Source organism: Jaculus jaculus, chromosome 6 (assembly GCF_020740685.1).
Source record: "Jaculus jaculus isolate mJacJac1 chromosome 6, mJacJac1.mat.Y.cur, whole genome shotgun sequence".
Lineage (NCBI taxonomy): Eukaryota > Metazoa > Chordata > Mammalia > Rodentia > Dipodidae > Jaculus > Jaculus jaculus.
The window spans coordinates 166,747,963-166,767,575 of NC_059107.1; the positions used below are offsets into that span (position 1 = coordinate 166,747,963).

Here is a 19,613-nt window from a genome sequence, read left to right on the forward strand (position 1 = left end):
GGGTACTGAGGAAACAAACTCTGGTTGTTAGGCTTTGCAGGCAAGCATCGTAACTGCTGAGCCATCTTTTCAGCCCAAGAGACTAGTGCATTTTAATCCCACTTTCTATAAGCTTTCTCCATGGAACTTGCTGGAACCTGGGTCTTTAGGATGGTGAGGGGAAATGTTCAGCAGAACACTTTGTAATAAACTAATCCAGGTGGCCTAAGTGTTGCTGCCTCACACGCAGGAGCCCGCGTGGTGGACTGGGTGCCTCCACCCAGAGAGCCTGGCAAAATCCTTCCCCATTGCTGGTTACGCCCTCTGCCGACAATGGTTAGCAGTACCAGCTCAAGTGAAAGAACTTGGAGAGCCCAGATACGTTTTTTTTTTTTTTTTCCAGATACGTTTTTTATTTTACTTTATTTTTTCTTTCTTCCAGACAGGGTCTTGCTATGTAGTTCAGCCTGGCTTGGAATTGGCTATCCTCCTGCTTTGTTCTCCTGAGTGCTTGGATTACAAGCTGCACCACCACAATGGGCTGTATTTTCTTCCATCACTTGTAGCTGAGAGGAAGTAAATCCATAACCACCATATGTTGAGCTATTCTTTTCCCTGCTCCACTTCTGTTTCCAATGGTTCACACTGCCACCGGAAATAATTATAATTTTAGAGATTCACTTGAACTAATTAAAAGCCTAATTAGATGGGCACGAATTTGATGTACAAAGCACTGTGTGTGAAGAACTCTTGGGATGGGTTAGAGAGATAGCTTAGTAGGCAAAATGTTTGCATGAGAATCTGAGTTCAATTCCTAGGACCCATGTAATAATGTGCCTGTAAATCCTAGCAGAAACAGGAAGATCAGGAGTTTAAAGGTCATCCTTTGGTACATAAGAGCCTGTTTCTGCTGGAGGTGGCAAGCATGCCATTTCAGGATCACGAGGAATCGAGCGCTGAAGAGCTGCTTGACACAGTTCCAGCCCAGCTGTCTCTTCCTTGAAGTCCGATGTGGCCCCTCTATAGAAAAATCTTTGGCTCTCCACGCTACAGAAATATGTGGTTTTCTGTATAATGTTTGTCTTTCTCTGTCTTTCACTTGATGTCCCAATCTCTAAGTTTACTTTTCCAGTAAAAATTGGTGTTGGTGAAATGTTGGTCAATGTATCTGAAAGAGGCTCTGGCATAGAATTGGAAAAACAAGAAAATGGGTCAAAGATAATTGTTTTCCTTAAAGGCTTTAAAGAAAGTCAGGCATGGAGTACAGTACACTTAGGAGGAAACAATGAACCTCCTGGAACAATGTAAAAATTGTTATATGACTAATTTTTCTAAATGGTGGAAATTGCAATTGACTCTTTACCAGGAATCCTTACAGAAAAACAACCGAAGTCAGAAATAGTTCAATCAGGGGGACCAAAGTCTAAGTGTTGGAGGGACGTGAAAAGGAAAATTCAAAATAAATAAAGGATAAATGGATCTACTGGATCAGTGATTAATGATGGGAAGCCTCATTTGTGGTTGTTTTACCTCTCACCTCTAATAGAGTAATTGAAAGTAGAAGTCCAGGAAATCACAAGTGCTTGACCACACATACATGGGGAAAATGTGAAAACAGTTAATCATTACAGGGGCCTGCTGACTTGACTTGAGGTGAATAATCATGGGATTGTTTGATGATAAGGAATAACAAAAAATTTCTATGAATTCTGTGAAATTGTACCTTTCTTGAAGTTTGTTCTTGCATGACGTGATCAGAAAATAAAAGACCGAGGCTAAGAGCTGTGGCAGCAGAGTATCAGAAAAATATAGAAGCATGGAAGCATAGAAACAGAGAAAAAAGAAAGGAAAAAAAGAAAGACAGAAAAACTCAGCTGCCTTCAGCATTAGCCTGTCAGCTTGCACCAGAACTTCAAGTTATTTCGCTGCTCCCTTTCACACTTCTCTTCGGGGACCCTCCTTCAAGCCAGGGCTGGACGCTGGCATGTTTCAGTAAAACCAAAACCAAAACTGGCTATCAAGCTAATTCCTAACAGGGTAATCTTTATATAAACTAAGCCTGAGGACATGGAAGGCTGTGCACCTTGGGTGGAGCTTCTTGAAGGTAGGAGCTCTCTCTCAGCTTCTCCAAAGATTTCCTGATGGAATAAACATAAACAGCTCGCTCGTGATCTGATCTGACCTGACACAAACTCGTGATCTGTCTTATGCTCGGACTCTCCATAGCTTTGACTGCTTGAAACTGAATAAAAACTGCAAGTCCAGTCAATTGGGGGAGTACTCGTGCATCTACTTCAACCTCCACTAAATCATATTTTGCGTGTTGTGTGTTCATGTCGCGTCCATCTAAACCGCTGGACGGTGTGTACAACTAGCTAACTAGCTAACCAACTAACCAAACAAACAAAAAACCCTAAAGGTCACCTGGGGAGCAAAAAGGATGTACAGTGGCTGCCAGCCCAGCTAGTAAACAGGACGCAGAGGCGATCTGCGCACTCACCTGGGCTGGCACGTGCTCCAAGTTTGTCACAGAGCAGGGGAGAGGCTTTACAGAGAAGGCCCTGGAGGATCGGGACCTTCCCGTACCCCGCGAAGGGTCAGTCTCAGCTCCCAGTACCAGCCGATTGGTGGTCCCCGGTGTCCGAGACCTCCCAAGTGTCCTCCTCTCCGCCCATCAACGGCCCCTCCCCTTTCACGCAGACTCCAGGCGCCCCAGTAGCCCCGCCCCACGCCCCGATGGCCCGGCCTCCACCGACCCTGGCCGCGCACGCAGATTCTCGCAGGCCGGCTCCCGGAGCGCGCGCGCCACCGCAGCCGCCATTTTGGAGTGATCCGGCCCGCGGCCCCAGCCAGTCCCGAGCTGCTTGCCGGCCTCGCCTGCGTCCCGAGGCGCCGCGCTGGGGGCCGGGCCCATGTGCGTGCGGCCCGCCCCAGGCCGCCCGCACTGCCTTTCTGCCAGCGCACTGTCCTCGGGCCGCCAAGGAGTCGTCGCGACACCCGGCCCACGGGGCAGGTGAGTCCCGCCGACCGCTCTCGGGCCCGGGGAGCCAACGAACCCCCTCCGCCAGTCAGCGCCTTGTCAGTCAGCGTCCTGTCAGCGCCGCGTCAGTGGTCAGCGCCTTGGTCACTCTGCGCCCTGTCAGTCGGCTCCCCTGTCAGGAAGCACTCCCATCCTGTCATTCATTCCGTCATTCAGTCTCTTCAGCCCCTCAGCTAGTGCTCTTGCCTGTCAGTCAACCCCCGTCGATTAGTTTCCTTCGTGTCACCTACACCCCCCTCGTCCCAGTGGTCTGTCATTGTCCCCATTCTTAGTACCAGCCCCAGCCTATCAATGACCTCCCTCTCCAAGTGTCCTCTCTGCTAATTAAGATCTCTTCCCTTCTCAGTGCCCTTAAAAGTGTGACGGACCTTGGTATCTGTGGAGGAAGACTGTGTTCCCTCCCTCTTCTTCATCTTTCATGAATTCTCATCAGTGCCCTGTCCCTCTGTTAGCATTCCTTCCACCTGTCAGTGTTCCCTCGCTGCCCCTCTCCTGTCAGTGACCACTGCTAACCACTAACTCTGACCTCTGTTTCCATTACCCAGATGTCACCAGTAACCCATGGCCATTCTGTCACCTTCCCTGGCCTGTCTCTTTACCCCTAAGTGCTCATTCCTTCTTCCATCCCCATCACCTTTTTTTCCCCCCATACTCTATTAGGCTCCCTCTACGGAACCTCCCCACCTGCTATTTTGTATTCCTGCAGCCACTCACTACTTAAGGTACTTCCAATTTGCTACTAATCCCTTGCCCTGTCACTTCAGTCTGGCACTTCTACTTAGCTCCTGCCTCTTACTGCAACCCTCCACCCCAAGTTTCTCACCATCTGTCCTTTTGTCTTTCTCTAGCCTGTTATGCGTTCACTCACACCCCCATTTATATCTTCTGCCTGATATGCCCTTGGTTTGTTTGTTTCTTGTTTCTTTTTTCTTTTTTTTTTTTTTTGAGGTAGGTTCTTACTCTGGCCCAGGCTGACCTGGAATTAACTATGTAGTCTCAGGGTGGCCTCGAACTCACGGCGATCCTCCTATCTCTGCCTCCTGAGTAGTGGGATTAAAGTTGTGTGTCACCACTCCCGGCTTTTTTTTTTTTTTTTTTTTTTTTGGATTATTGAGGTAGAGTTTCACTGCAGCTCAGGCTGACCTGGAATTCACTATGTAGTCTCAGGGTGGCCTTGAACTGAACTCATGGTGATCCTCCTACCTCTGCCTCTCAAGTGCTGGGATTAAAGGCATGCACCACCCCTCCCCACCCACTACTTTTTAAAAAATATTACTTACTTATTTATTTGAGAAACACAAACACACACCGCAAGTATGGGCACACCAGGGCCTTCTGCCACATTGCACATGAACTCCAGATACAAGTGCTACTTTGTGCATCTGGCTTTACGTGGGTACTGTGGAATTGAACCTGAGCTGCCAGGCTTTGCAAACAAGTGCCTTTAACACACTAAGCCATCTGCCTAGACCTCCTTTTCCTCTAGCCCAGGTTGACCTGGAATTCACCATGTACTCTCAGACTGGTCTTGAACTCACAGTGATCCTCCTCCCTTTGCCTCTTACCTCTATGCTGGAACTAAAGGTGACTACCACCATTCCAGGCCTCTTTTCCTTTTTTTTTTTTTTGAATTAAATTTAATTAATTAATTAAATTTTCTTTTGAGTTAGGGTCTCACTTTAGCTCATGCTGACCTGGAATGGAATTCATTATGGAGTCTCAGGGTGGTCTCGAACTCATGGTGATCCTATCTTTGCCTCCCCAGTGCTGGGATTAAAGGCGTGCACCACCATGCCCGGCTTAAGATTTTATTTATGTATTTATTAGAGACGGGGGGGGGTATAGAGAGAGAATGGGCACAGCAGGATCTCTAGTCGCTACAAACGAACTCCAGACACATGTGCCACCTTGTGCATCTGGCTTTTGTGGGACTTGGAGAATTGTATCGGGGTCCTTGGGCTTCATAGGCATGTGCCTTAACTGCTAAGCCATCTCTCCAGTCCCCCTTTTCCTTTTTGACTTCTCTAATTCTCATGTCAGCCAAGCTCTTGAAAGTGAGAAGTGTGTGTATACACTTGGTGGTAGTGCTTGGGAGGAGATAGCTTAACAGACTGAGAGGACAGTTGATAGAGACCTTGAGGTAGAAAAAGGCTGCATCTCCTGCAGGAATGTAGGTAAGGCAATGTGTCTAGGTTAAGGGGAAGCTAGAAAGGATCCTGAGTTGGAAAGTTAGTCTTCCATTCAACTTGTACCTTGCAGAGGATCTGGTGAAGAGCTGGGCTTCAAATCTGGGTTGTGAGGAGAACCAAGGCTGGAGATGGACTGAAAAATACTGTGGTCATATGAATATTGATGCATGGAAAGGAGGGGAGTATCATTGTGGCTTAAAATTTAGTGGTTGAGCCGGCGTGGTGGCGCACGCCTTTAATCCTAGCACTTGGGAGGCAGAGGTAGAAGGATTGCCATGAGTTCAAGGCCACCCTGAGACTCCATAGTGAATTCCAGGTCAGCCTGGGCTAGAGTGAGACCCTACCTCAAAAAAACAAAAAAAAAAAAAAAAAAGAAAGAAAGAAAAAGATTTAGTGGTTGACATAGAGAAATATTTTGGAAGTGGAGCTATGGTATTAATAGAAGAGTGGTGTGAAATGAGAACGCTTAGCATGATTTCTAAGCTGCTGCTGCTCTGCCTCCCAAGAAAAGTATTGGTATTAAAGGTATGTGCCACCAGCCTAATTCTCTTTCTTTCGGGTTTTTTTGTTGTTGTTGTTTTTGTTTTTGTTTTTTTTTTTTTTTTTTTTTTTTGGTTTTTCGAGGTAGGGTCTCACTCTGGTCCAGGCTGACCTGGAATTAACTCTGTAGTCTCAGGGTGGCCTTGAACTCATGGCGATCCTCCTACCTCTGCCTCCCGAGTGCTGGGATTAAAGGCGTGCGCCACCATGCCCGGCTTTGTTTTTGTTTTTTGAGGTAAGGTCTCACTCTGGCCCAGGCTGACCTGGAATTCACTATGTAGTCTCAGGGTGGCCTTGAACCCACAGTGATCCTCCTGCCTCTGCCTCCCAAGAGCTAGGATTAAAGGCGTGTGCCACCACACCTGGCATCTTTCAGTATTTTTAAAAATTTAATATTTATTTATCTGTTTTAGTTTTTCAAAGCAGGGTCTTGCTCTCTAGTCCAGGCTGAGCTGGAATTCACTATGTAGTCTCAGGGTGGCCTCAAACTCATAGTGGTCCTTCTACCTCTGCCTCCCGAGTGCTGGGATCAAAGGTGTGTGCCACTACGCCCAGCTTCCCAGCTTTTTAAGTTTTTATTTAATTTATTTATTTGAGAGAGGCGGGGGGGGGGGGGAAGAGGTAAAGAAAGAGAATGGGCACACCAAAGCCTCTAGCCACTGCAAACAAATTCCAACGCATGTGCCATCTTGAGAATCTGTTTTATATGGATCCTGGGGAATTGGACCTGGGTCCTCAGGCTTCACAGGCAAGCATCTTAACCACTAAGCCATCTCTCCAGCCCTGTTTAGGTATTACTTTTTATTTTATTTTATTTTTGGTTTCTTTTCGAGGTAGGGTCTCACTCTAGCCCAGGCTGACCTGGAATTCACTATGGAGTCTCAGGGTGGCCTCAAACTCATGGCAATCCTCCTACCTCTGCCTCCTGAGTGCTGGGATTAAAGGCATGTGCCACCATGCCCGGCTGGATATTATTTTATTTATTTTGGTTTTTTGAGTTAGGGTCTTGCTCTAGCCTAGGCTGACTTGGAATTCACTATGTAGTCTCAGGCATCAAACTCATAGAATAAATCCCAGGATGGAGTGAGACCTTACTTGAAAAAAACAAACAACAAAAAATGTTTTTATTATTTGTAATCAGAAAGAGAGAGAGAAGCTGGGCATGGTGGTGCATGCCTTTAATCACAGCACTTGAGAGGCAGAGGTAGGAGGATCATCATGAGTTCAAGGCTACCCTGAGAGTACATGGTGAATTACAGGTCAGCCTGGGCTAGAGCAAGACCTTACTCTACCTCTAAAGACAAAAAAAAGAAAAAAAAAAAGTGTATATGTGTGTGTGTGTGTGTACATCAGGGCATCTTGCCACTGCAAGCAAACTCTAGATACATGTGCCAGTTTGTGCATCTGCCTTTATGTGGGTACTGGGGAATTGAACCCAAGCCACCAGTGCCTTTATTTAACCACTGAACCATCTTCCCAGCCCATTTTTTTTTTAATATTTCATTTATTTATTTGGAGTGGGGGAAGAAGCAGATGATGGCCCTTCCAGCCACTGCTAAGGAACTCCAGACACATGTGCCACCTTGATTTCTAAGCTGCTGCTGCTCTGCCTCATGTGTGACACATGTGCCACCTTGTGGTTTACATGTGTAATGGGGAATTGAACCTGGATCCTTAGGCTTTGCAGGCAAGCACTTAACCACTAAACCATCTCTCCAGCCCCTTGTTTTGCTTAAACTTTTTTTTTTTGGTGGTGGTGGGGATTCGTTATGTAGTCTCAGGGTGGCCTTGAACTCATGGCAATCCTTCTACTTCTGCCTCCCGAGTGCTGGGATTAAAGGCGTGCACCATCATGCCTGGCTTCCTTTTAAACATTTTTTGGGGTATTTGAGGTAGAGTTTCATTCTAGGCCAGGCTGACCTGGAATTCATTCTGTATCCTAGGCTGGACTTGAACTCACATTAGTTCTCCTACCTCAGCATTTGGTGTGCTGGGATTATGGGTGTGAGACCTGAGATTCACTATGGAGTCTCAGGGTGGCCTCGAACTCACAGTGATCCTCCTACCTCCGCCTCCCGAGTGCTGGGATTAAAGGCATGCGCCACCACGCCCGGTCATGCATGTTCTTTTCCTTTCCAGCCATCCAGACCCAGATGGGAGAGGAAGGCATGGCCTTGTCAGTAGTTCCCTATTCTTTAATGGGAAAGGGGCAGCACTATCATTTAAACTTGATCCAATCTCTTTGCATCTTATAAAGTAGATCAGCTAAAAGAAGTACAATAAGAAGTCAATGCCTGTGCCTTTAATCCCAGCACTCGGGAAGCAGAGGTAGGAGGATCACTGTGAGTTCGAGGCCACCCTGAGACTCCATAGTGAATCTCAGGTCTGCCTGGGCTAGAGTGAGACCCTACCTTAGAAAAACATAAAGCAAAAGAAAAAAAGGCAATGTATGTAATATACAGTGCATATTGGTGGTGCTCACCTCATTATGATTCTCCTGCTTGCTTCTCCTATTTGATGGTTTTTTTTTTTTGATTATTCATTTATTTTGGTTTTTCGAGGTTTATTTTTATTTTTTGAGGTAGAACCTCATTCTAGCCCAGGCTGACCTGGAATTCACTATGTAATCTCAGCGTGGCCTCGAACTCGATCCTCCTACCTCTGCCTCCCAAGTTGTTTTGCTTTTTTGACTGACCTGGAACTCACAGCAGTCCTTGATGGTTTCTTTTGAAGGTAGAGTTTTTTTTCTCTGTCTTTTTCAATTTCAGTTTATGGATTTTTTTTTTTTTTTTTCGAGGTAGGGTCTCACTCTGGCTCAGGCTGACCTGGAATTCACTATGTAGTCTCAGGGTGGCCTTGAATTCACTGTGATCTTCCTACCTCTGCCTCCCGGGTGCTGGGATTAAAGGCGTGCACCACCATGCCTGGCTGGAATTTCTTAATCTCAACCAGATTGGGTTTGTTAGAGGGTGCTGAACAGGTGTGTGAGCAAGAAGAGTCTGGTATGTACGGTAACCACTACCAAATCGTCTTTAAATATTTTATTTATTTATTTATTTACTTATTTATTTATTTATTAGAAAGAGACAGATAGAGAATGGGTACACCAGGGCCTCTGGCCACTGCAAACAAACTCCAGATATATGTGGCACTTTGTGTATCTGATTTATGTGGGTATTGGGGAATTGAACCTGGGTCCTTATGCTTCACAGGCAAGTGCCTTAATTGCTAAGCCATTCTCTAGACCCTAGCTACTTTTTTTAATTTTAAACTTTAAAAAATTATTTTTATGTATTTGAGAGAGAGAAAGAGGCAGATAGACAGGAAGAGAGAGAGAATGAGAATGGACGCACCAGGACTTCCAGACACTGCAAACGAACTCCAGATGTATGTGCCACCTTGTGCATCTGGCTTACATGGGTTCTACCAAGGTCCTTTGGCTTTGCAGGCAAGCACCTTAACCGCTAGGCGGGACTCTCTTGTGGTTCATTTTTTTTTCTTTATTTCTTTTTTTTTTTTTTTGAGGTAGGGTCTCACTCTAGCCCAGGCTGACCTGGAATTCACTATGGAGTCTCAGGGTGGCCTTGAACTCACAGCAATCCTCCTACCTCTGCCTCCCAAGTGCTGGGATTAAAGGTGTGTGCCACCACGCCTGGCTCTTGTTGTTCATTTTTATTTCAGAGTGACAGGCAGAGAAGGTACAGAGAGAGAGAAAGAGGGAGGGAGAGAATGGGTGCACCAGGGCCTCTAGCCACTGCAAACAAACTCCAGACGCGTGCGCCCCTTGTGTATCTGACTAACACAGGTCCTGGGGAATCGAGCCTCAAACCGGGGTCCTTAGGCTTTACAGGCAAACACTTAACTGCTAAGCCATCTCTCCAGCCCTCTTTTTTTTTTCTCAATTTTTATTAACAACTTCCATGATTATAAAAAATATCCCATGGTAGTACCCTCCCTACCCCTACCTTTTTTGAAATTCCATTCTCCATCATATCCCCTTCCCATCACAATCAATCTCTCTTTTATTTTCATGTCATGATCTTTTCCTCTTCTTATGATGGTCTTGTGTAGGTAGTGTCAGGCACTATGAGGTCATGGATATCCAGGTCATTTTATGTCTGAAGGGAGCACGTTGTAAGAAGTCCTACCCTTTCTTTGGCTCTTACATTCTTCCTGCCACCTCTTCCACATTAGACCCTGAGCCTTGAAAGGTGTGATTGAGATGTTACTCAGTACTCCAGTCACTTCTTTCCAGCATTTTGGTACCTTCTGAGTCATCCCAAGGTCATTGCCATGTGAAAAGAGAAGATTCTCTACCCAAAGTAAGAGTAGCATTAATATAAGGGTATGAACATTAAGAGAAGTGCTTACTGGGCAGTTTGATAAGCATAGTATATACATTTATCCAGACATCAGCAGGTGTTACACCCCTAGGGCTCATGACTACCCTGTTTTAAGTTTTCAGTATCAGGGATATATTCACTTCCATGGAGCTGGCCTCCAGTCCAGTTGGAGGGCAATTGGTTTCCACCATGATAGACGTGCCACTATTGCACCCGTTGGCTCATTTGGCCTGGCTAGCCAATTATAAGGCTTGCAGTGTCCACTGTTGAGTATCTTCACTGGTGGTATATCTTTCTCCCATTGAACTACATGTAGAATTCTTTTTTTTTTTTTTTTTTCGAGGTAGGGTTTCACTCTAGCCCAGGCTGACCTGGAATTCACTATGGAGTCTCAGGGTGGCCTCGAACTCACGGCGATCCTCCTACCTCTGCCTCCTGAGTGCTGGGATTAAAGGCGTGCGCCACCACACCTGGCATCTTTTTTTTTTTTTTTTAAAGCTAGGGGGACTCTTTTTTAATTTTCTTCAACTTTTATTTTTATTTATTTATTTGAGAAAGCGAGAGGAAGAGAGAAGGAGAGAGAAAATGGGCATGCCAGGACCTCCAGCCACTGCAAATGAACTCCAGATACATGTACCCCATTGTGCATCTGGCTTATGTGGGTCTTGGAGAATTGAACTGGGGTCCTTTGGCTTTGCAGGCACATGCCTTATCTGCTAAGCCATTGTTCCAGCCCTATTTTAAACTTTTTTCAAATTTTTATTAACAATGTCCATGATTATAAAAAATATCCCATGGCAATACCCTCCCCCCACTTTCCCCTTTGAAACTCCATTCTCCATCATCTCCTCTCCCCATCTCAATCAATATCTCTTTTATTTATTTATTGGTTTTTCGAGGTAGGGTCTCACTCTGGTCCAGGCTGACCTGGTATTAACTCTGTCATCTCAGGGTGGCCTTGAACTCATGGCAATCCTTCTACCTCTGCCTTCTGAGTGCTGGGGATTAAAGGCGTGTACCAGCTAGTATCTTTTTTATTTTGATGTCATGATCTTTTCCTCCTCTTATGATGGTCTTGTGTAGGTAGTGTCAGGCACTGTGAGGTCATGGATATCCAAGCCATTTTGTGTCCTGTGGGAGCACGTTATAAGGAGTCTTACCCTTCCTTTGGCTCTTACATTCTTTCTGCCACCTTTTCTGCAATAGACCCTGAGCCTTGGAAGATGTGATAGAGACATTGCAGTACTGAGCACTCCAGTCACTTTCCAGCACCATGATGTCTTCTTAGTCTTCCCAAGGTTACTGACATAAGAAAAGAGAAGATTCTCTACCAAAAGTAAGAGTAGCATTAATATATAGGTATGAACATTAAGAGAAGTGCTTACTGGTCAGTTTGATAGGCATAGTATATACATTTAGCCAGACAGCAGCAGACATTACACCCCTAGGGCTCATGATTACCCATGTTTTAAGTTTTCAGTATCAGGGATGTATTCCTTTTCATGGAGTGGGCCTCCAGTCCAATTAGACGGCAGTTGGTTTCCACCATGACAGATGTGCTACTATTGCACCGGTTAGCACATTTGGCCTGGGTGGCCAAATATAAGTCTTGCAGTGTCCATTGTTGAGTATTTTCACTGGTGATTTCTCTTTCTGCCATTGAACTGCATGCAGAATGGCTTCTTCCAGCTTTCTGTCAGCTGGTCTACATGGAGGAGGTTATCTGCTCAGTTCCAGCAGGATTTCTGATTGGCCTTGCAGCCCAAGTATGTGGAGTCTTCAGCAATAGAGTGTTACAGTCTATTCCTGGTGGGAAACCAAGGGTCTCGGCAATGGTCTATAATGTTTTGGGAGCATCAGGGACCTCCCTGGCCAACAACTTACTGGAAGTTATCCCACTCTGGCACTGAAAATTTTTTAGCAACAATCTATGGCTCCTGAGTGTCCCATTGTCCAAAAAACTAGGTTTCCATAAGATTTATTTATATCCTTTTAGATTTTGATTAGCCCTCTCTCCATCTTTCCTTTACTCAATCCCTTCTCCTGACCTTACTTGGACCTTTTCACTCCCATTAATCTATTCTTCTACTTACATAAATACAATACCATCCTATTAAGTAACCCCTCCGTTCCTTTCTCTTCCCTTTATATCTCTTTTCTAGCTTACTGGCCTTTGCTACTGAGTTTTCTTCCTACTCACACAGAAGTCCAATCATCTGTAGCTAGGATCCACATAGGAGAGAGAACATGCGATGCTTGGCTTTCTGGGTCTGGGTTACCTCACTTAGTATAATCCTTTCCAGATCCATCCATTTTCCTGCAAATCATAACTTCATTTTTCTTTACCACTGAGTAGAACTCCATTGTATAAGTGTGACATATCTTTATTTTCCACTCATCAGTTGAGAGAGATCTTGGCTGGTTCCATTTCCCAGCTATTGGAATTTTGATGGGGATTGCATTAAATGTGTAGATTGCTTCTGGTAAGATTGCCATTTTCACAATATTTATTCTTTCAATCTAAGAACAAGGGATGTTTTGCCATTTCCTAGTGTTTTCTGCAATTTCTTTCTTGAGTGTTTTAAAGTTTTCATTGTAGAGATCCTTCACTTCCTTGGTTAGGTTTATTCCAAGGTACATTATTATTATTATTATTATTGATGCAATTGTGAATGGGAGTGCTTCTCTAATTTCATCCTCTGTGTGTTTGTTGTTAGCAAATAGGGAGGCTACTCATTTCTGTCTATTTATTTTGTATTCTGCTACATGGATATAGGTGTTTATCAGCTCTAACAGTTTGCTGGTAGAGTCTTTAGGGTCCTTTATGTATCGAAACAATGTCATCTGAAAATAATGATAACTTGATCTCTTCCTTTCCAATTTGTACCCCTTTTAGGTGCGTCTCTTGCCTTATTGCTATGGCTAGGACTTCCAGTACTATATTACATAAAAGTGGGAAAAATGGACACCCTTGTCTTGTTCCTGATTTTAGTGGAAATGCTTCCAGTTTTCCCCCACTTAGTAATATGTTGGCTGTAGGCTTGTCATAAATAGCCTTTATTGTATTGATATGTTCCTTCTGTTCCCAGTCTCTGTAGAACTTTTATCATGAAGGGATGTTGGATTTTGTCAAATGCTTTCTCTGCATCTAATGAGATGATCATGAGATTTTTATCCTTCAGTCCATTTTTATAACGTATTTCATTTATTGATTTGCATATGTTGAACCATCCCTGCATCTCTGGGATAAAGCCTACTTGTTTGGAATGAATGATCTCTGACATATTCTTGTGTTCTGTTTGCCAGTATTTTTGCGTCTATGTTCATGAGGGAGATTGGTCTGTAATTTTCTTTTTTTTTTTTCCATCTTTGCCTGGTTTTGTTATCAGGGTGATGCTGGCTTCATTGAAGGAGTTTGGTAGGATTCCTTCTTTTTCTATTTTATGGAAATGCTTAAGAAGCAATGGTGTTAGTTCTTTTCTGAAGGTCTGGTAAAATTCAGCAGTGAATCCATCTGGGCCTGGACTTTTTTTAGTTGGGAGATTTTTGATAACTGCTTGGATCTCCATACTTGTTATAGGTCTATTTAAGTAATTAATATAATCTTGATTTAATTTAGGTAGGTCATATAGATGAAGGAAATCATCCATTTCTTTCAGATTTTCAAACTTAGTGGAGTATATGTTCTTATAGTATGTCCTTATGATTTTTTAAATTTCTCTGGTATCTGTTGTGATGCTGCTTTTTCATCTCTAATTTTATTAATTTGTGCCTCTTCTCTCTTTCTTTTGGTCCGAGTTGCTAAGGGTTTATCAATCTTGTTTATCCTTTCAAAGAACCAACTCTTTGTTTCATTGATTGTATGGAATGTTTTATTTGGTTTCTATTTCATTAATTTCTGCCCTAATCTTTATTATTTCTTCCCATCTACTGATTTTCAGTTTGCCTTGCTTATCTTTTTCCAAGGCTTTTTTTTTGTTCATTTTTATTTATTTCTCTGAGAGTGACAGAGAGAGGAAGCGGGGGGGGGAGAAAGAGGCAGATAGAGAGAGAGAGAATGGGCACACCAGGGCCTCCAGCCACTGCAAATGAACTCCAGACATGTGTGCCCCCTTGTGCAAATGGCTAACGTGTGTACTGGGGAATAAAGCCTTGAACCTGGGTCCTTAGTCTTCACAGGCAAGCCCTTAACTGCTAAGCCATCTCTCCAGCCCTTTCCAAGGCTTTAAGGTGAAGCATTAGGTTGTTTACTTGAGACCTTTCTAATTTCTTAATATAGGCACTTAAATTTATAAATTTCCCTCTTAGGACCGCCTTCATTGTGTCTGCAAGGTTTAGGTATGTTGTGTTCTCATTATCATTTGACTATGAATTTTTTTATTTTCTTCTTGATTTCTTCATTGATTCATTCATCATTTAGTAGTGTGTTGTTTTAGTTTCCATGATTTTTTGTGCTCTGTAGCTTTTCTTGGTATTGATTTGTAATTTAGTTCCTACAATGGTCAGATAGGATGCAAGGAATTATCTCAATTTTCCTGTATTTGTTAAGATTTGTTTTGTGTGCTAATATTTGGTCTATTTTAGAGAATGTTCCATGTAATGCTGAAAAGAATGTATATTCTGCAGTATTTGGATGAAATGTCCTGTATATATCTGTTCGGTCCATTTGTTCTTTGATCTCATTTACTCCAGATGCCTCTGTTTAATTTTTTGTGGGGTGACTTGTCAATTGATGATAGTGGGGTGTTGACGTCACACACTACAACTGTGTTTGGTGTTGTTATCTGTGACCTTAGTTCTAATAGTGTTTGTTTGATGAAGTTGGGAGCCCCCATATTATGTGCATATATGTGTAGGATTGTAATGTCCTCCTGTTGGAGTGTGCTTTTAATCAATATAAACTGACCTTCCTTACCTTTCTTAACTAATGTTGGACTGATGTCTACCTTGTCAGATACTAGGATAGCAATCCCTGCTTGCTTTCTAGGCCCATTTGCTTGAAACACTGTTTTCCAACCTTTCACCCTAAGAAAGTGCCCATCCGTTGTAGAAAGGTGAGTTTCTTGGAGGCAACAAGTTGGAGGATCCTGCTTTTTAACCCAGTGTGCAAACCTATGCCTTTGAGTTGGGGCGTTGAGGCTCTTGATATTAAGAGATATTATTGAAAGGTGTATATTTATTTTTGCCATTTTTTTGGGGTAATTCCTTCAGTTTTAGCTTTGTTCTCTTGTGTTAACTAGTATTTGAGTATTGTTTGGTTTTTTTCCAGGTTCCTTACATGTGTGCTTTTCTTTCTCTTCAGCATAGAGGATTCTTTCAAGTATTTTCTGTAGAGATGCTTTTGTATTCAAATATTCCTTTAGCCTGTTTTGGTTGTAGAATGTCCTTATTTCTCTATCTATTTGAATGGGTAGCTTTGCAGAATAAAGTAACCTTGGTTGACAGTTGTTATCTTTTTTAAAAAATTTTTTCTCAATTTTTATTAACATTCCATGATTATAAAAAATATTCCATGGTAATAACCTCCCTACCCCCACTTTACCCTTTGAAATTCCATTCTCCATCATATCCCCTCCCCCTCTCAATCAGTCTTTCTTTTATTTTGATGTCTTGATCTTTTCCTCCTCTTATGATGGCCTTGTGTAGGTAGTGTCAGGCACTATGAAGTCATGGATATCCAGGCCATTTTATGTCTGGAGGGAGCACATTGTAAGGAGTCCTACCCTTCCTTTGGCTCTTACATTCTTTCTGCCACCTCTTCCATATTAGACCCTGATGTTTGTTTGTTTGTTGGTTTATTTATTTATTTATTTGAGACAGAGAGGTGGAGAGAAAAAGTGAGAATGGGTGTACCAGGGCCTCTAGCCACTGCAAACGAACTCCAGAGTCATGCACCACCAAGTGCATCTGACTTATGTGGGACCTGGAGAGTCAAACCTGGGTCTTAGCACCTTAACCACTAAGCCTTCTCTCCAGCCCCTCCCACCCAATTTTTTTTTAAATTAGAAGATGTGGCAGGCTTCTATAATTCCAGCATACCTACAGTGAGAAGGAAGGTACAGACAGGAGAATTTCCTAAAAGATTTGAACAGAGTGGTGATTGAAAGAGACCTTGCCTTAAATGAGGTGGAACCAATCTGAAAGCTGTCCTCTAACCTTCACATATATTTATACCCACATACATTCTAAAATAAAAAAAATTAAAAACTTTTATAGAAAAAAGGAAAAAAAACCCAGAAAAAAATATGTATTTATTTATTTGGAAGCAGAGAGTGAGTATGGGTCTACCAGGGCTTCTTACTGCTACAAATGAATAGTAGATGCATTCATCACTTTGTGAATCTGGCTTTTTGTGGGTACTGAGATTGAACCAGAGCAGGCAGATTTTGCATAAAAGTACCTTTAACCATTGAGCCATTTCCCCAGTTCCTGTGAATAAATATAGGTATATATTTTTGTTTTGTTTTCTCAAGGTAGGGTTTCACTCTAGCCCAGGCTGATCTGGAATTCACTGTAGTTTCAGGGTGGCCTTGAACTCACAACGATAAATAAATATTTTAAAAAAGTATTTTACTCTCCGGGCATGGTGGTGCACACCTTTAATTCCAACACTTGGGAGGCAGAGATAGGAAGACTGCTGTGAGTTCAAGGCCACCCTGATACTACATAGTGAATTCCAGGTCAGCCTGAGCTAGAGTGAGACCCTACCTCAAAAAACAAAACAAAACAAAAATAAAATAAAATAAAATAAAAAGTTATTTGAGAGAGAAAGTGGGAGGGGGGATAGAGGGAAGGAGGAAGGGAGGGAAAATGGGTCCACCAGGGCCCCTAGTCATTGCAAACAAACTCCAGAGTAATGTGGCCCCTTGTACATCTGGCATTATACAGGTACTAGGGAATTGAACCTGAGATTTTAGGCTTTGCAGACAAAAGCATTAGCCACATAGACACCTCTCCAGCCCCCCATGAACAAATTAAAAAAAAAATTTTTTTTTTTTTTAAAGTGCTGGAGAGATGTCTTAGCAGTTAAGGCACTTGCCTGAAAAGCCTAAGGACCCAGGTTTGATTCCCCAATACCCACTTAAGCCAGATGCACATGCATCTGAAGTTCATTTACAGTGGCTAGGATTCCTGGCATGCCCTTTCTGTCTCTTTATCTACCTTTTTTTTTTTTCAAATAAATAAATAAATAAATAAAAATTTTAAGACATGGTACACATCTTTAATCCCAGCACTTGGGAGGTTAAGGTAGGAGGAACACTGTGAGTTCAAGGCCAGCCTGGGACTACAGAGTGAGTTTCAGGTCAGCCCAGGATAGACTGAAACCCTACTTCAAAAAAACAAATGAATAAAAAAGAGGTCATGCATGATGGTGTATAACTATAATCCCAGCACTTGGGAGCACATGTACAAGGATGCCTGCAAGTTCAAGGCCAACCTGGAGTACAGAACAAGACTGTCTCAAAACACCAAATAAAGAAAAGTAGCCCAAATGTTGCAGCAGTGGTAATGGTGGCAGTGTTTTGGTGGCAGTTCAGAAGCACAAACCTGTAATTCCAGTACTTGGGAAGTGGGGGAAAGAGGATCAGAAGTTTAATGTCATTTTCAGCTACATACTGAGTTGGAAGCCAATCTCGGGTACATGAGACCCTGTCTCAAAGCAATGGTAAAAGTTATAAATGGAATCATGTAATATTAACCTTTTGTGGACTGGTTTACTTTACTAGATGGTAACTTCGCAGAGACTCATCTAGTTGCATGAATCAATAGTTTCTTTAAAAAATATTATATGTATGTATGTTTGTATGTATGTATCTGTACATATACATGTATTTTACTTATTTATTGGAGGGAGAGAGAGGAAAAAAAAAAGAGGCAGATATTTATATAGAGAGGATGCCAGGGCCTCTAGCCATTGCAAACAAACTCCAGATAGATGCGCCATCTTGTGCATCTAGTTTATGTGGGTCCTGGGGAATCAAACAGGTGTTTTGACTTTCCAGGCAACTTCTTTGGGAAGTATGTATTCTTTATGCCAATGTTTGCATTTTGAAAGGCATTTGATTTGGTACCAGCTTTTCTTCTCTTTTCTTTTCTCTTTTTTTAGTGAGAGAGAGAGAGAGAGAGAGAGAGAGAGACAGAGACAGAGAAAGAATTGGTGTGCTTGGGCTTCCAGCCACTGTAATCAAACTCCAGATGCATGTGCCACCTAGTGTGCTTGCATCACCTTGTGTGCTTATGTGGGACCTGGAGAGTCAGACTTAAGTCCTTAGGCTTGGCAGGCAAGTGCCTAAACCACTAAGTCATCTCTCCAGTCTTAATATCAGCTTTTCTTAAATTTTATTATTATTTTGGTTATTTTGAGGTAGGGTCTCACTCTAGCTCAGACTGTTCTGGAACTCTCTTCTGGCCTTGAACTGTTACCTGTGCCTCTCAATGCTATATTTTCTTTTATATATCTTATTTATTTGAAGGGAGACTGAGAATGAGAATGAATAGGTGCACCAGGGCCCTCTAGCTACCGCAAATAAACTCCAGATGCCTGTGACACCATGCACATGTGGCTTATGTGGTTACTGGGGAATTGAACCTATGTCCTTAAGGCTTTGCAAGCAATTGCCTTTATCGGACCTTGACAGGCCCAGATGTGAGGCCTAGTGGAACTTACTGAGCCTACCTAAAGTTTGGCGACCTGTCTCTGGCCAGCTACGACTCAGCAGGGCACCAAATTTTATCTAGGCTCAGGAAGTTCCGCTAGGCCTCGTGTCTGGGCCTCTCAAGGCCCGACATATCCCCTTTTTGTTTTTGTAAGCCCAGTGGAAAACATGGCCCCTGTCTTAGGTTGTCTCCCTCTGGGGATCTTACCCATCACTGGGTACCATGTATCCAGCTCATTGAGTATCCACTCCATGAACTGTCTTAGGTTGTCCCAGCCTGTCTGAGATCTTACCTGTCATTGGTCAGATGGAGGGCAGAGGAGGGACGGTTATATGAGGACAGCCAGTCATATGAGGAGCTTGACTCCTGAGTAACAAGCCTATGACAATGTATTTTGACCTGATGAAGTTTTATTGCCTCTAGCCATTGGTGAATAAATTGTGTAATCTCATTAATTACACAAGGCCTGACAGTGAGGAGAAGGAGAAGGAGGGGTCCAGGTAGGGGGAGAAGGTAGGGTAAGAAGCCATGTAAGCCCGTCCACAGTGGGTTGTCCAGGAGGTCCTGCCGCCTCCTCTCCAAGTCTTCCTGGAGCCTCTTAATCTTGTCCTTGATGATTCCTGATCTATTGGCGTAGAAACAGCATTTTTCCTGTAAAAACAAACATATGCCTCCCTTTTCGGCTGTTAATAGGTCTAGTCTCCTCCTGTTTTATAGGACTACCTCAACCAGGGACTCTAGCTCTTGTTGGAGATCAAGGATAGTGTTGGACATGGCTTTTATGTCCCTGATCAACTGGAGAGAGAGCTTTCTGTGGAGATGGACTGCCATACCCATCCTGGCTGTCCCAGTGGTCATGCCTGC

The 19,613-nt window shown here is 43.2% G+C and overlaps 1 protein-coding gene across 7 annotated transcripts in view; it reads left to right on the forward strand.

Moving 5' to 3' along the window:
- The first annotated feature begins 2,902 nt into the window (after positions 1-2,902).
- The window catches only part of Ppp6r2 (protein phosphatase 6 regulatory subunit 2), a 124,896-nt gene continuing 108,185 nt past the window's right edge, over positions 2,903-19,613 (forward strand). For 4 of the 7 annotated variants that reach the window (XM_045151795.1, XM_045151792.1, XM_045151793.1 and 1 more), the window contains exon 1: positions 2,903-2,992. The gene's annotated coding sequence lies outside the window, so the exon portion shown is untranslated. The remainder of the gene's footprint in view (positions 2,993-19,613) is intronic. The other 3 variants (XM_045151796.1, XM_045151797.1, XM_045151798.1) reach the window with 2 other exon arrangements.